The 17,718-nt window shown below is 36.3% G+C and overlaps 1 protein-coding gene and 1 pseudogene across 1 annotated transcript in view; one reads left to right on the forward strand and one right to left on the reverse strand.

Moving 5' to 3' along the window:
* Positions 1 to 17,718, reverse strand: part of LOC143398375 (uncharacterized) — an 81,656-nt gene that overhangs the window by 1,517 nt on the left and 62,421 nt on the right. The gene's annotated exons all lie outside the window — the stretch shown is intronic.
* LOC143641621 (putative RNA-binding protein 18 pseudogene) lies at positions 1,225 to 16,941 on the forward strand (annotated as a pseudogene).

Here is a 17,718-nt window from a genome sequence, read left to right on the forward strand (position 1 = left end):
CACTTCCAACCCCAACCTGTACATCCCATAAGTGAACCCCTTAGTCATTGTCTATGATGTTGTTGGCAAGGCAGGAAGCTTTGAGGGAGTGGCTGGGTGGTTGCTACACTGCATCTCAACCACATGGTACAAATAGACTAATTTCAAACAAGTAAGCAATCAAAGCCCTTTTGGTCCTCTCAAGCATCCCTCATACCTTAGTGCTGATATTTGTTAAGTATTCTGAGTGTTTCAATGATTTATTTTAGAATTCCTTTAGTCATTTTCCTCAATATATTTTTTGCTTATACTAACATGCTTTCCCAAGAGCAGCAAACAATTGGGAACAATGTTAAACACTGCTCACAGCACAATGAAATGTTGAATGTTGTAGGAGATTAATAAAAAATTGGGCCCTGATATTATCTCTTATGTAGAGAGTCAAATTTATTTCATGACTCTGTGAAATAGCACAGTTACATATCCACAGTACAGCAAGGCTGCCAGCATCTACTGTCTGATTACAGTGATGTCTTTGCAACTAGAATTCCCTGTATCAGGCCTCCCACCTTCATGTGTATTATTCATAGCATAGAAAGATATTTCTGCAAATGGAAAATTTACCTTACCATTCCTCTGGTAAAAACAGATTTTTTTTTCCTGTTTCAAATGTACCTTAATTTCTAAGGCTTTGACATGGAATGTGGACGTGACTTATACTTTTTGTAAAAACTCTGATGTTCCATGTTTCTCATAATTTTGTGCTGGTTTTGTGTGTGTGTGCGCGCGTGTGCGCGCGTGTGTGTGTGTGTGTGCGCACAAATGTGTATAGTCATGTCAGCCCTGATCCTATAGAAAAAGAGAAAATGGTTAATACCTTTGAAAGTTATTATGGCCCAAACTCTATCTACCACCAAGATACGTGTATTCCCAAGTGTATAATATTCTGATGAATTTTGATAATATCCAGGTCATTCCTGTTCAAGTCTGTAAGGGTTTAGGAAACCACATGAATACACATGAATATACATATCTCAGTGAACACAAGGTTAGGAAAAGGGACCCATCAATAGAATCACCTGTCCAGTGCCAGGACCCACCAAGCCAAGGGCAAGGTTGAACTTCCACAGCTGCCTCAAACCCAAAAATATTATCCAGGGCTCACTGGGTTGTTCTAATAAGGAAAATATTGTTGTAGGGACAAATATCCTAAAAATACTGTGCTTATTATAATTCTTGGGGGTTATGACAGCTGAAGTAGTCACAGAAACCACCATGGGATTTCCACAGAAGAGCAACAGGAATACACAGTTCCTGGAAGTAATGCACTCTTTCAAGACTATCAGACTTCTTCAAAGCTCCTACCAAATTTGCGAATGTACTGAAATAATGGAATAGAGCAAAATACTAATTGGCCATAATTGTTGAATAGAGAGTCTGACATCACCTTCAGTAGTTATACTGCATTGCATTCACCTTCTGTTTTAATCAGATACACAGTTTCTCTGAGCAGTCTTTACCACACAGAACTTTATCTACAGTATTTGATGCTTATTCTATCCTGCTCTCCTTCTGAATTTTATTTGTTGATATTTTATGTTCTAAACCAATACTCCCTCTGTTTATCATCTTGAATCTGGTTTATTTTCTCGTGCATTTGGGTAGAAGTCCTTTAGATGATCTCCAAGTTGTTTTCTATTTTATTCTTTGCTATGTGTTATTTTCAAGATTTGGTAAGAAGATATTATGTTTCTAATAGGTCTTCCTTGGGTATTTTCATTGCTGATCTCTATCCTTCTACTCTTGATTCTGTTATATTTAGTAGTTATTGGCTTGTTTTTTCATAGAAATCTACAAAGATCTTTCTTAACCAGCTGCTTTTCTTCATTTAATCCCTGTTACCTCTCAAATGATTGTTTACTGCAGAACTGGTGGTAATTAAAGGAGAGTTTGGCTGGAGGTAATGTAGGGATGCTCATGTGACTGGAGATCCTAAAGACAGGGCCCTTGTCCATTATGGAAGACTGGGTCTCATGCTCTGCTCATGAGTGTCTATTGCAGCCCTCTCTGTAAGGGTGCAGAGAATATTCTAAAAAATGGTATTGACTACAGATAATATGACTCTTGCAGGATGACTGTGCTGTTGTGCTGTGCTGGCACAGCCATGACTATATTAAGAAAGGGACTGTAGATGTAGTTGACACTTTGCTGCCTGTGGGGAAAGCTGAATGGTTCTAGCTGTGCTTACGGGTCTTATGAGAGGCAGGGAACATTTATTTGTGTCTGGAGATCCCTCTATGTTACTAGGGATGAATGTTTATGGCTACTTCTTTCTCTATTTGTGAAGGAAATCTGGAGAAGAGTGGTTTTCATCAGGTGGCTGGTGGTTGACCTTCAGGTGGGAAAGGAAGCTGAGAGAGAAGAAGCATAGGGAAGAGCCGGAAGGAAGTGCTCACATCCTGTGTGGGCTGCTATGGAAGTGGGGGGCTTTGGCCTGGTAGGTCCTGCCACAGGGCCATGGTTTTCCTGACCTTCTTCAGTGTCAGCAATGCTTTAATGGGATTAAAGTGTCATAAAAGAAAAATATCACCTGTGAACTCAGCAGACACTACCAAACCAAGGTTATGGAAGAGTTGAGAGGAAAGACTGTCAAAAAGGTGGGGTTGAAGATTGAGCAAATCTGCAGCATGCTCTTGGGGACCTTTAGGTGAGTAAAAGCCCTGAAGCAACCCACTTTCCTGGAATATGTATTTTGTACTTAATTTCACAAACAGACTTGATTTCCACCTCCTAATATGATTGCAAAACAAAAACAAAAACAAAAACCAACCAAACAACAACAACAAAAAAACCGAACTACTAATTTGTGGACTTAGTAAAAGAAATTTATTTCCATACAACTTTGTAGAGTAAAAATCCAAGATTAAATTGTCAGAAAATTCAGTTTTTCCAAGGCCCTCTCCTCCTCTCTTATTTCTGTGTCATCTCTACTGTGTTCTCCTGTGGGGCTTCCTCTGTGCACAAGCAGCCCCACTGTTTCTCTCTGTGACTAAATGTGCTCTTTTTACCACAACACAGGAAAAATTGGGTTAGGGCCTGTCCTCAAAGGCTAATTTTAACTTAATCATCTTGATAAAGACAAGTTTTCTAAGTATAATCATTTTGTGAAGAACTGGAGTTAGGATTTAAATATAGGAACTCAGGAAAGGGGAAAAAACACATCCAATGCTTTTTTCAGTTAATGATAGTTGTTTCACAAATTGTTCAGTATAGGGTATCACTTTAATTTCTTTCTCCCTCACACATGGCTCATAAGCAAATTCAATTGACTCTACCTTCTAAATATATCCCAAATATGACCACTTGTATAATCTTTTCTTAAGCATATTGGTTCTCTCCCTTTGGGGCTATTAATATTCTACCAACTTATTCTTTCCAAGGCTGAGTATAACAGAGGACATTTACCCAGAATTTACTGCATTCCATTTAATCATAACCATCTTACTAGCTAGTTCTGATTATCATTACCCCCTCACTGTTTCAGATGAGATGATGGGACAAGGACAAGGCTGTTTTTAAAAGGCCATTATTGTCTGGGAGGCAGCCAGGCCCAGGGCCTGCATTCTTGCTTTACCACTTTCCTGATATATACTTGCTTAAAGGGTGGGAGGGAATTAGGCTCAGAGAAGAAGCAAAAGTTCTTATTTCTGGAAATGATTAAGGGAAATGTCTTGGGTTACGTTAACAAGCAAGACAAGAAAATAATATTTTTCTGAATAATTATTTGGCTAAAATCAGAGTCATTTACTCTGTTTCTCCTCATCTCCAGACAAAGATCCTCCTGCAGATGAATTCCTTTTCCTAAAAATTTTTAAAAATTTTTCTATAAAGTTAAATTTTTAAAATTTTAAGTTAAAAAATTTTTCTTAAGTTTTGGAATCCTTCTTTTGTGCAGGCTTCTTCCAAGATCCTATGTTTAGACTGAGGAGGAGTAAAATGGATTTAAAGCTCCATGAATAAGCAGCAGTCCTGCAGGCATGGTGGCACACTCCTGTAATCAAAGTGACTCATGAGACAGAGGCAGGAGAATCGTAAGTTTGAGGCTATCTGCATAGTTCAGCAAGAACTCATTTCAAAATAATAATGGTGGGAATGTAGTTCAGTGGTGAAGCCCTCTCTGCATTCAATCCCCAGTACTGGGAGTGAGAGGGATGCAAAGCAGTGGTTCTCATTCTGCTACTCCTTCTCTCAAGCTACTGCCTTTTCTCATTTTATATCTGACTCTTACTCATGTGGTAAGATTTTCATGCTTTGCACACCATAAAACAACAACAACCATAGCAACAAAAGTAAAACTTCAGCAGACTGAGAGTTACCTGGAGTTAGCGCCAAATAACGAGATTTGGTCCTTATTTGCAAAAGCCTAAAATGTTTAAATAACCCAAATAACATTTACAGATAATAGCAAATTATATTCCAATACTGTCCTAAATGTATGGAATTAATTAAAAGTTTTCTCATGAACAAGGCACATCCCTCATTTCTATTTCTTTCTTTCCCTCCCTCCCTTCCCCCTCCCCACCCCCTCTGTCTCATATTTCCTAACTATGATGATGCTTATAAATGTACAACCTTAGAAGAGTCATCCAATTATATTTAGCTTTTATTCCTTCTTCTGAAATGAGGAAATAATGCCAAATATCATCAAAGGACTAAAATGTCTGGAAAAGAAGTAAATATTGGCTTGCTAGGCATATATTTTCTATTCCTTTTTTTTCCCCTTCTTGTTTCAAGATTTTGAAAAACAATTTCTTAAAGATTGGAAAATTGTCTTTAGTCATTATTTGAAGTTAGGTCTGCTTTTGACAAATTCCCTTAGTTTTCCTTCATATCATCTTTACATTCCTTTCATTCCTGAAAAATAAATTCACCAAATACAGAAATCAGTATTGAAAGTTCTTTTATTTTAACACTTTGAAAATAAAATGCTTCTTCCTATGGCTTTCATGTTTTTCTGATGCTTTCTGCTTTCATTTATGTTGCCCCCTTCCTGTAGAAAAACTCCTTTGCTCTACTATCTTTTAAGATTTTCATCGTCTTTATTATCAGATATTTGATTATGAGGCATCTTGGTATGGTTTCGTTGCTTCTCTTGGTTGGTGGTACAGACTGAATGTCTGTGTTCCTTAAAATTCATCAATTGAAATCTCAACTCAATATGAAGGTATTTCGAAGGGGGCCATTTGTAAAGCAGGTGGAGATTGTGTGTCAACAGTAGTGCCTTAATAAAAAAATGAGGAGACTTGGGATTCCTCACCCTCCTTTCTCTGCTCTTTCCCACTGAGGACACAATGAGAGGATACCTGCCTCCAATGCAGAAGAGGGTCCTTCTCAGAACCCCCCCAGTAGGTACCCTGATCTCCCACTTACAGCCCCCAGAACTGCAAGAAATTAATTTCTCTGGATTATAAGCCATCTTATTTCTTACTGCTTTGTATGGGATCACATTCTGACTCCCCTCTACTTCTGTGTAGGGGAAGAGAAACCATTCTTCTATGAGGTGGGAGAATGTTGTTACTGCTTCCCAAGTGGGCTCCACTAAAACCACTCCAGGATGGAAGGAGGGGTGCTTTATTATGGCTAGTTTGTGACAGGATCCAGGATTCCTACCTGTTATTCAGTGATCATATACAGTGAGGAAAAAGTGAGGGGCTCATCCCTCTTAGTTCTTCTCTTACTCCACTTGGTGAAAGGTTGAAGCGTCCTCTTTCTGCCTTACAGCATGGAGTTCTAAGCTCCACTCTTAAGGTCATGGCTTTTTCTGAGGTGTTTGGCTGTCAAAGTGTTTCTGTCTGTCCAACCTCTCTGCTTCCTGGTCCTTTGGTTGAAAACAATAGGCATTTGTTGGGGCTTTTTTCATCTGTGACCATTAGCATTTCTTTATTCCTGTTTTCTTCAGCTATGTGTCTGTGACTTTTAAGCCAAAAATAAAACAAAACTCACCATCTTGTATTCTCCTTGGTCCCTAATACCTCATTCTCCCCATCTTTCCGAATCTCCTTATGGTTTTTTCTATATATAAAAAAATAAATCCAGGGATTTTAGTAGTACTTGGAGGAACAGAGCAAAGTACAAAATAAAATCTATCTTTCTGGAAGTGGAACTTGGTTTACTTAAGTTATAAGGAAGCAGCAGTATTTTTCTTGAGTCTTTGCTTCTGCAGGAGACATTGTGCTTCATTTTTGAGATTAAAATACTTTAAGGAGGCAGACCTACTTGGAGGTGTCAGGCTTCTCTGTATATCTAGAAAATAAGCTGAGTCTCTTATGTCAAGGCATTGGAATCATTATTAGCACTTCAGTGAGGATGCAGACTTACGTGTGACACTTTATTTTGTCATATTCTTCTTTTTTAATATTTATTTTTTAGTTGTACACAATACCTTTATTTTGTTTATTTATTTTTTTTATGTGGTGCTGAGGATCGAACCCAGGGCCTCGCACGTGCTAGGCGAGTGCTCTACCACTGAGCCACATCCCCAGACCTATTTTGTCATATTCTTCTTAGATGTTTTTTCCCCTCCACTTTCATGTTTTTATTGTTAAAGAGAGCATCTGCTTATCAGTAAAGTATTAGGACAAACTTATGCAAATTCTGTCATGGTTTACATCCTGTGCTTCCTAGATATTAAGCCCAAGTCAGACCTCAACCCCCTGAGCCACAACAGAAGCATTTCAGGCTTGTTCTGCTAGGCTCTGTAGAGCATCTATCCCTGGATAGCAAGTTCTCAGATCCCAGATGGAACTGGGACCATCCCTTTAAACTATATTACCTTTAAGCCCTCTCATTCTGGACAAAAAGAAGAGGTGGAATAAGATAGTGGCTGAGCTAGATTCTCCAGCAACCATCTGTCCACAGACACACCAAGTTGAATAGCTAGCTAGTAAAGCACCAAACTGCTTTCTCAAGAACTAAGAAAACCCAGTAAGACCACAGCGACCGGTTTTAGTATAATAACAAGAAAAAAAAAAAACATTGAAAAAGTCAGGAAGAAAAGAGATTTTGATATCACTCCTTCCCTAACTCAATGCCGCTATGCTGGGACAGAGACACTTTCAATCTGTGGGAGAGAGAAGCAATTAAGTTCAGGCTTTAGACCTGAAACCCAGTACTACACATGGCTTGGTAAAACCTATTTCCAAGTAGATCCCCATGACTCCTGTAGCAAGCTAAGAGGCTATAATTACAATAGCAAGGTGGTCAAAGGACCACTCTACCACTCCTCCTCCACTTAGATAATGAGTATGATGTAAGACTCTTCCATCTTGGGAAGAAGGGCATGAAAGGCAGCACAAGATTTTGCTTTGGGGCTTAGTGTCAGATGTACCATGTTGAGACCCAGCACTGGAAAGACATAAAAGAACACTATGCCTAGGCCAGATCCTGCAAAATCCAGCCTGGAGATGTGCCTTACATTATACAAATACCCCCTTGCCAGTGGATCAGAGCCAAGTTTTGGCCTGCTAAATTATTTTCATTCTTAGACTTGGCCAGACTCATGGATTGTGCAGGTTCCTGCAGCTTTTGAAATGCCAGTACAACCTAGCTTAGTGACAGACTTGGAGGTCAGGGCACTGCCTTCACTAACACTACTGAAAATTTTGGCAGCAGAGCGTATGCAGCAAAACTCCATTTACTGAGGGTATAACATGGTATTAGGCACAACACTACCTTGGAATTCATGTCCAGACTTATTCAACTTGATAATGGGCAGATTCTAAAAACTCACACTCCATAGGCCAGTTCCTATAGTTGAGCCTCTTAAACAAGACTGGTGTCAGATTGACACATGTGGCCTCAGTCATTCAGTACAATCTGACCTGATTGACTGTAGTGCTCTGGCCCACAAACATACTTAGGCAGTAGAAAGCCAATAAAGGGTGTGTCTTATTTTTACCTAGTACTGCACTGATATCAGTGGGATGTGGACTCTTGATGTGACAGAATTATGGCATTCATGGCCACAGGTCTGGTATAGTGGCTTGGGGCTAGTCACTCCAAGGTAATTCTTCCCAGAGCAGAACAGAATTCTGCTTTGCTAAATCACAGGCAAGTGAGTGTTGATGAGGAATATTTGTGCTTCACTTGCCCCAGGGGACTTGAAAGGAGTATTTTTTAGTATTTTAGTGTTTTTTAGTATTTAGTATTTTTTGATGTTTACCTAATTTATTCAGAATACAACAACCAGAGATTAGGGGCTAACCTGGACTTGAATTGTCCTCTTCTTCTGAAATATTGACAAAATACCAAAGCAAATCCACAACAAACTTGTATTTATGCCACCACTGACATCTAAAACAGCAGATGTTACTATAGGCACAGATAAAAGAAACAGCATAGTTGAATTTAAGAAAACACAGTCAAAAATTGCCAGATTATAAAGACTGAAATAAAATACCTAATTCTTCAATGTGCAGACTATGTCACAAATCAACAAACATCCAGAACATTCAGGGAGTTGCTGCCTAGTCTAACATGTCAAAATAAATTACCAGAAACTGACCAGATAGTATCTAGTATGACCAAAGTCTTAGATAGGGAATTTAACAGAGATATTTTAAAGGAAACTCAGCGAGCTTCAAAAGAACACAGAGAAATAATTCAAAATTCTAACAGAAAAAATTAACAGAGAGATGCAAGTAGTTAAAAAACAAACAAACAAACAGAATTGAATGAACCAAAAAATACAATAAATGAAATTAACAACAGCATATAAGTAAGTGATCAACAGCAGGGTAGATCAAACAAAAAAAGAGAAAAATAGTGAGCTCGAATGTGGGCTGTTTGAAAATACACAGAGAATAAAGAAGAAAAAAAAGAAGATGAATAAATAAAGTTTATCAGAACTAGAGGTCAGCATTAAAAGCAAATGCTTAGGATACTGGGATTCAAGATGGACTTGAGAATGCTCAAGTGTAGAAACCTATTCAAAGAGATTGCTACAGAGAATTCCCAATGCTGTAGATAGATACTAATACCAAGGTACAAGGAGGTCAAATGGCAGCAGATAGATTTAATCCAAACAAGTCTAAATCAAGTAACATTGCCATTAAGACCTCAAGGAGAATATTAAAAATTCTCAAGGCAGCAAGAGAATAATAATAATAAAAAAACCCCACAAGTGTGTGCACTAACTTGTACAAGAGCAGACTTCTCCATAGAAACCTATCAGACTAGGAAAGTGTGGCCTGAGATTTTTTATGGTAATGAAGAAAAGCACCCACCAATCAATAATCTTGCATATAGAAATGCTGTTCTTTTGAAATAAAGGAGAGATAAAAACATTCCCAGACAAGCAAAAACCAAGATGATGCATCTCCATTAGACCTGTGCTAAAGGGAGTTCCTCAAAATGAAAGAAACTGTTATTTCTAAGAAGAAGACACAAGAAGGTATAAAGCTCACTGCTAAGAGTAACTGTACAAATTGAAAATGCTGTGACATTGTAAACACGATGTATAAGCCATTGATATCTTTACTATGAAGACCAAAATACAAAACAATTATGAACAATAACTACATCAATGTGTTAAGAGATAGGCAACATGAAAATATATAAATTGGGACATCAAAAATTCAAACTGTGGAGAGGTATGGATTGCAAGTATAATGTTTTATTAGTGTATTTTCTCTTTCTTTTTTTCTTTTTCTGTCTTATCTTTAAAAGATTATGTTATGTTGCTATTATTCAGAATAGTTTGTAGTAGTCATAACATAGATTTTTAGGCCTCAAGGTAGTCACCAAGCAAAAGTCTGTCATTGAAAAACTTAATAAGGAAGAAACCAAAACACACTTACTAGAGTTAGTCTCTTAACAAGAGAAACTGTAAAGAAGAGAAGAAGAAAAGAACCCTAATGAAACTCAAAACCAAATTATGAACTGGCTTTTGTAAGTCCTTACTTACTAATAGTTACATCAAATCCAAATGGATTAAATACTTTCATCAAAAGTCACATATGAGTGAATGGATTTTAAAAAAAGACTCAACAATATGTTTCTTACAAGAAACTCTAGGGACACACATAGATTGAGGGCAGAGAGATGAGACAAACTCAACAATTTTAAATACTCAAGTTATCTTTAAACTGTTCTAATAGAAGGATTGTAATCCAAAGGAGATCCCAGATAAAGACCACAGGAAGCAACAAGAAAACAAGTGTGGAGCCCCCTGTGCTCATTGCTTCTCTCTGAACTTGTAGAGGTCATCATCAAAATGTATCCAATGATGTATCATGTAAAATGTATCATGCTCTTAATGAGGATTAAATTTCAATGCATGAAACCTTGATGGGCACTCAAACCATACCCAATCATTGCAGAGGTCATCACTGGGACGTTTCTCAAATATGAATGCCATGCTTGAGTTGCCCAAATATATTCGAACATTCTTGATTCTGCCTAGGTTCAAAAGTCAGGCTGGTTTCTACCACCATAAGTCCCTACAGAAAATGAACTGGTTCCGGTAAAGAGGCTTCAGGTAGAAGAAGTTCTAATAGGCAATAATGCACCCATTTCAATCCAGGAACTATGGTTCTCTTTCATCTTGAAATTGAACTTTTCTAGAGATATCAATATACTAATGAAAAATAATTTAAGGTTATTGTGGTCAAAGAGAGAAATTTTCAACTTTAAAAATACTGTTTCATCATAATATATCAAAATATACTCTACTGTCATGTATATCTAAAAAGAAAAATTTTTTTTTAAAAAGTTGAGAAAACTATCCATTTTTACTAGGAGAGTTGCACAAAATGCTACCTAGAAGAACTTCATAGAATGCTACCTAGAAGATGTTCCAAACAGAATATTAAAAAGAAAAATATGAAGGTATGGCCATTAATTATCTGATGTGCTTAGGAAATAATGAGAGCTAGAAGGCACCAGCATAAGCAGAAGGTCTCCACGCCCTTGAGTGACATATTATGGATGTAATTTAAGTTAATACTTCTCTAATTATTCAAGCAATTCATGCTTATTATAGAAAACTTGGAAAAATAAAGGAGCACTGTAAAGAATAAAATAAAAATCACTTGTAACCTTACCCACTTTTTAATAGCTTTCTACTTTTTTTTTTGCATACAAACTTACAAAACAGTGATAAGATGGTGTTATATAAATAGCTTTGTATGCCACTTCTTTCACTTGGTGCATTGTAAGCATTTCCCCATGTTATCCAAAATTACTGGTTAATGTAAAGTTTAATGGCTGTGGACACTGCAGCCTGGAGATCCAGAGAGAGAGCCACTCCATGCCCGCGCAGAGAGCTACCTCACACATGGGGTTGCCTCTTGTTTCTCCTACTAACAGCCAACTTCTTATGATTACCCTGTCACTTGTCATATAATCTAATACCTCCATATTCTCACATCCTACCTCATAAACATCTGAGCCAACCCTCCAGACTCCTTTCTACCATTAGAAACTGTAAACCCCTATACAAACCTATTGACTATATGGTAGAAGACAACTGAACTCATCATTTCTCATTATGGTGACAAAACTATAAATGTAAAAATAGAAGTTAACTGATATATGGCTGCATGTTGGGGTACATTGAGTGCTGTAATATTAATCTCCCCCTTAAAGGTGAGATATTGGTAACCTACAGGGATACTATAAGACAATAGGGCAGAGGCTGTAATACCTCAGGTCTACACTGTAAGAGAAGAAGAAACATAGACATCATGAGAAATGAGAGAGGAAAGTGCCCAAAACAAACCAAGATACTACAACAATAGAATTCATAGGTAGTGCAGTAGGTGAAATGTCAGAGAAGGAGTTTGGAATATACATAACTAAAATAATTTGGGAATTAAAGAATGGCTTAGATGAGCAGATACAGGCAAAAATTGATCATTCTAACAAAGAGATAAAATAACAAATACAGGTGAACATCAGTCACACAAAGAGATAAGAGAACAAATGCAGATTGCAAGAGGTTACTTCAAGAAAGAGATAGAAATACTAACAAAACAAAACAAAACAAAAACAAGTAAACAAACAGAAATCCTTAAAAATTAAAGAAACAATAAGCCAATCAAAAAACTCAGTATATAACATCATCAACAGACTAGATCACTGGAAGACAGGACCTCAGAAAATGAAGACAAAATATACAGTCTTGAAAATAAAGTTGACTTCACACTGAAGATGATAAGAAACCATGAACAGAATATCCAAGAATTAGGGGATATCATCAAAAGACCAAATTTAAGAGTTATTGGGATAGAGGAAGATTCAGAGATTCAAACCGAAGAAATGCACAATATCTTCAGTAAAATAATACCAGAAAATTTCCCGAGCATGAAGAATGAATTGGAAAATCAAATACAAGAGGCCTATGGGACACCAAATGTACAAAATTAAAAACAGATCTACACCAAAACACATTATAACGAAAATGCCTAGAATATAGAATAAGGATAGAATTTTAAAGGCTGCAAAAGAGAAAAATCAGATTACCTATAAGGGAAGACCAATTTTGATCTCAGCAGATTTTCCAACCCAGACTCTCAAAAGTCAGGAGATCCTGAAAAAATATATACCAAGCTCTAAAAAATAATGGATGCCAACCAAAAATCTTATATCCAGTAAAATTAAGCTTCAAATTTGATGATGAAATAAAAACCTTTCATGATAAACAAAAGCTAAAAGAATTTACAGCAAGAAAGGCTGCACTACAGAACATTCTTGGCAAAATATTCCATGAAGAGGAAATGAAAATCTTCAAAGGGAAGAACTGCAATAAAGGAAAAGCTAACCAAAGGAGAAACCAAGTCAAGCTAAATACCAAAAATAAACAAAAATGACTAGTAATAAAGTTCATGTCTCTTTCAACCCTTTTTGGTAAATTTTTACACATAAAAATTTTAACTACAATATCATTTAATTTTTCAGTTTTATTTTGTATATCTTATTTTCCATTTCTCTTCACAAAGTAACACTAATATTTTCTTTAAAAGTTTTAGCATTTTATATGTTATATTTCAATATATAATTAATCTGGTATTTGTATATACATTGCCTGTGATATGAAATGAGGTATATAGTCTACGGCCATACCACCCTGAATGCGCCCAATCTTGTCTGAAATGAGGTATATTTTACTTTGTTATAATTAAAAAACCATTATTCAAGATTGAAGGATGAAAAAGATCAATCAGGGTAAAAATTGTTTAATAAGGTATTTACAAAGGTAAGGGCAAGGTTGAAGGAAACCAACAAATTTTGTGAAGCACCTTTCCTCCTGTACACTTGGAGGTGTAGGAGGTGAAAGAAGAAAAAACCTTGTAGTAGAAGGTGAGCTAACTGAAGTTATTCCCATGAAAAGCATGAAAAAACCAACTCACAGTCTAAAAGTCTTATAGGGAGGAATACAGCACCTTGCTCTACTTTTGTATATTCCAAGTTCATCTCTTTGGTGTCCCTTTCTCATGCAACTCAACAAGAAACTACATGAAAAGGGGACTTATCATGCAGCCTACAGCATATATTGCACCAAAAGGTTAAAAGTGGAGAAAGGAGCCAATGTAGCCAATGGCAGCCATTGGTTACATGAAGCTACTGAGTATTTGAAATGTGCCTAGTCTGAATTGAGGTGTGCTATGTGTTAAATAGATATTAGATTATAAAGAATTTAGTAATTCAAATAAAATGAACATGAAATATATTGCTAACAATTATTTTCTTTGCAAATTATGTTGGTAATTCATTGGGATAAATGAAAATATATTAAAATTAGTTTCTCTATGTGTCATTAAAAAAAGAAGTAAAGGAAACAAGGTAAAATATTCTGTATCTTGACTGTAGTACTATATACCCATATGAATAATTATGTTGTCATTTTTTATATTTTTGCTGTCAAAATTCATATAACTATAAAACTAAGTAGGGCAAATTGTACCATATATGTTATATCTCAACAAATATGACCTTAAAAAGAAATTTAGTTCATGAAGTGTTCTAACAGTATTGGTCACATACTAACCACATAAATAATGGCTATTATTATTATTTTTTAATTTTTTTTTTTTAGTTGTAGATGGACACACAATATCTTTATTTTATTTTTTTAATGTGGTGCTGAGGATCGAACCCAGTGCCTCACGCATGCCAGGTAAGCACTCTACCACTGAGCTACAATCCCAGCCCCAATAATGGCTACTATTTTTATTCATTAAAACAACCAGCATCAGGCTGATTCATAGTGGGGTAGGGAGGGGGAGCATGGGATGAATAGACAAACTCTAGATAGGGCAAAGGGGTGGGAGGAGAAGAGAGGGGGCATGAGGTTAAAAATTATGGTGAAACGTGATAGCCATAATTATCCAAAGTACATGAATGAAGATATGAATGGTGTGAATATACTTTTTATACAACCAGAGATATGAAACATTGTGCCCTATATATGTAATATGAACTGTAATGCATTCCACTGTCATATATAATGAATCAAAATTTGAAAAAAAAAAAACAAAAAAATTTAATGGCTGTGTAACAGCCCACAATATGCATATATGTATGCCTTGTAACTTATTAAAGCAGTCCTCTGTTGTTGGCTATTTTTATTATTTACAGTTATTATGATAATATATGATGATATAATAAACATATGTTAAATAAGTATTCTCAGAAATATAAAAATTACCAAAATGCTCTTCAAGTTCATGTCACTTGTGTAGAACTTTAGAAGACAAGACTATTTTGGTTTTTTGATTTAATGTGAATGGTTGTTTATTCTTACTGGTCACCTTCAAGGGTCATATGAGCACAGTATAAGAGCACACAACTCTGTGTTCAACCAAAGGACAGCTGTGTGAATGGAAATGTAATTTCTGATACTTCATATACAACTGTCACAACAAAGGTCAAATGAGAAGTCACTGACATGCAGTTTTACATAGAGTTTTTTTTTTTTTTTTTTAGGAAAAATGTGAAAAAGCAGTGTAAGAGCATTGCCACTGCCTCTCTGAATCTGCTCAAAAGCAGAATATTAATTCTGTACTGGAGACAACTCTACACTTGCATCACTCCAGAGGCACTTTGACTCTCCTTCTTTACCTTTAAAGGAGGACTTAAAATTCCCATGTAAAAGAAGATTTCCCCATATCAGAAAGTACCAACAAACTGTCTTAAGCCAGAAGTTTATGCTAAGGAACAAACAGCAGCTTAATTCTCAAGGATAACAATAACAATAAGGACCTATAAACTTTTCTAAGAGTCCCACTCTGATGATGACTGCCGAACAGGAAAATGGTATACACACATTTAGCAGGAAAACTAATGGAGATGGCGGCTACCTTCATCAAATGTCATAAAATTTTCATAAGCAGTCTAAGCATAATTGTTAAGAACAAGCAAATGTGTGGGAGAAAGATAAAAGTGTAAACTTTTAAACAATAATTATATTTATGATATGTCTGTTAGAACATTTTTCATTATTCATTCAGACCTTCAGTTTTTAGGATTTTGATCAGTAAAGTTCAATAATGCATATATGATAAATATCTAAGTAATCTAAATAATTATATAAAACACATTAATTTGCTAACACAAATTTGTTCATGTGTGGGTTTTTATTACAGAACAATGAGACTTTTCAGTATGCTAACAATCACTTTCTGTGCCACTTTCAGAAAGTGTACAACAGTACTCAGTAACAGTACAAGTAGATATTTTACACAATATTATTAATAGTACAATCCCTTTAATAAGCATTAAGGAGATTCCTCAAAAGATTAGGAATGGAAGCACCATATGAGCTAGCCATCCCATGTTGGTATTTATGCAAAAGAGTTAAACTCAGGATACTGTAGTGATATATACATTCCAAAGTTTATAGTGGAACGGTTCACAATTGCTGAGTTGTAAAACCAGCCTAGTGTTCATCATCAGATGAATGGATAAAGAAAACGTGATATATACACAATGTAGTTCTACTCAGCCATAGAAAAGGAAATTATGTCATTTGCTGGTGAATGGATAGAAATGGGTAATTTCATACCTTATGAAATAAACCAGACTCAGAATGTGAAGGGTTTAATGTTTTCTTTCACATGTGAAAGCTAGAGAGAAAAACAGAATTTTTTAAAAAGGGAGAGATGTCTTGAAAATAGAAGGGAGAATAGTGGAGTAGAAGAAGGCAGATAGAGAAGGGAGTGGGAAAGGGGAGGAACTGCAGAATGAAATTGACCAAATGACGTTATGTGCATTCTCAAGTATATATCACAATAAATTCTACTTGGGTGTTGAAGCAGACCGAGCTAGATGTCTGTCAGACCCGGAGTTAGGACCTGCTTTCGGGGCATGAGCTGAGGCTACAATGTCGAGGCCACCAGTATTTCATAGAGATTGATAGAAGCAGAAACCAAAACTCTTCCCTTGGAGAACCCATCCATCCTTTCAGAGGGCTCTCCACAGCAAGGGCACAGATTATGGATTGGCAACCCGGACCCCAAAATCACAGAATACTACCTCCTCAAACTCCTCCAGAAGTTTGGTAAGGTGAAGCAGTTCGACTTCCTCCTCCACAAGTCAGGTGCTTTGGAGGGACAGCCTTGAGGGTACTGTTTTGTTAACTTTGAAACTAAGCAGGAAGCAGAATCAGCCATCCAGTGTCTCAATGGCAAGCTGGCACTGTCTAAGAAGCTGGTGGTACGATGGGCACATGCTCAAGTAAAGAGATACGATCATAACAAAAATGACAAGATTCTTCCAATCAGTCTTGAACCTTCCTCAAGCACTGAGCCTACTCAGTCTAACCTATGTGTCACTGCAAAGATTAAAGCCATTGAAGCAAAGCTGAAAATGATGGCAGAAAATCCTGATGAGGAGTATCCAGCAGCACCTGTTGATTCCTACTTTAAGCCACCAGATTAAAAAAAGGACTATTTCTTATTCTAAATAGCTTGGAAATCTCGAAGATGATGGTTGTGAATTACTGTGGCAGCAAAAGCAAATTGGTCTCCACACCTGACTCCTCTGCCTTGGTACTTTGTAGATGTGGATGGTATTATCCAACAGAGCACAATCACATGTTAGAGTTCGGTAACATAATATTTTGGATATTCTTATGGATGTGTCTTCCCTGAACTATGTGTAGAATTGAGCATCATCCAGAATAAATAGGATTGTGTCCAAAATTTTGATTCGAACACTGGGATGCTCCAGTTGGCTGGTTTGTTTGGATTTGTAACTACAGAAACATTATATAGTATGCCAGAGAGAAAGTCAAACAGACAAAAATGTTATTATTTAATCAGGAAACTAAATTTATTAACCTCTGTCAAAAGAACATTTTTCTGTGCACATGTCTTTACAACATAAAGAAAAAGTTAAGAGACAGGGAGGAAAGTAATACATTTTAAATCATGTTTAGAACTGCTGTTCAAGAATTTATAATGGAAATTCCTCCAACTGAACTAAAAAAGAGAGTTCTTGGCAAAAGGGAGCTTGTCCTTTGAGCAAACATTGTAGTAATCTGCTTAAGAATTATGCTTATTGTTTCAAAATCCCAATTAGGAAAATATGGTGTAGATCTTAAAATTCTTTGCATCAATAGACTATAGAATCAAATTTAGCATTTTATACACTGAAAGTTTTGTTTGGAAATCTAATTTTTATTCTATAGTAATCATTTTTTTAAATCCAAATGATTTTGCCTCTTATAATACCAAATGT

Source organism: Callospermophilus lateralis, chromosome 4, assembly GCF_048772815.1.
Source record: "Callospermophilus lateralis isolate mCalLat2 chromosome 4, mCalLat2.hap1, whole genome shotgun sequence".
In the NCBI taxonomy this organism is placed as follows: Eukaryota; Metazoa; Chordata; class Mammalia; order Rodentia; family Sciuridae; genus Callospermophilus; species Callospermophilus lateralis.